Consider the following 496-nt stretch of genomic DNA (forward strand, 5'->3'; position numbering starts at 1 on the left):
TGATTTCATTTCCTTAGAAACTATCACAAAACAAATCTTGATAATCATAACCCATTACATTCACTTTCTAAGAAAGGTTGTGCTCATTCACAGAAATCAAATGTTGCATAACATTCTGCACTATCCTAGTAACAAAAGTGCCCTTTAGAAAAGACACTAACATCTCACTAATGAAAAGATGAATGCTTTTGTATAAACATGATTAGGCTCCCTGAATTTTATCAGACTTTCTCCTAAATAATACCACTATTTTGAATTATAATAAGATTTACAATTGTTTTATCATGTAATAACTTCTAATTAACTTTGATGATTCCTTCAGTTAATAATAATAATCACTCATTAACCAAAATATATTCACAAACTTATATAAAAATACCAAGTTGTCTGTAAAGAGAAATCATAATATATGATAGCAACAGTAGTATTCAACTCAACACTGGGTTGAAGGCTTTGATTAAAATAGAGAAAGTAATAAAAATACTTAAAAGTCAGA

General features: G+C 27.6%; 1 protein-coding gene across 1 annotated transcript in view; it reads right to left on the reverse strand.

The window, feature by feature from the left end:
- LOC119594767 (dehydrogenase/reductase SDR family protein 7-like) overlaps window positions 1-496 on the reverse strand; it is a gene marked incomplete at its 5' end in the record, with an annotated part of 10,645 nt that overhangs the window by 670 nt on the left and 9,479 nt on the right. Inside the window, 1 exon segment of the mRNA XM_037943859.1 lies at window positions 1-496.

This window comes from Penaeus monodon, chromosome 34 (genome assembly GCF_015228065.2).
Source record: "Penaeus monodon isolate SGIC_2016 chromosome 34, NSTDA_Pmon_1, whole genome shotgun sequence".
Taxonomy (NCBI): Eukaryota; Metazoa; Arthropoda; class Malacostraca; order Decapoda; family Penaeidae; genus Penaeus; species Penaeus monodon.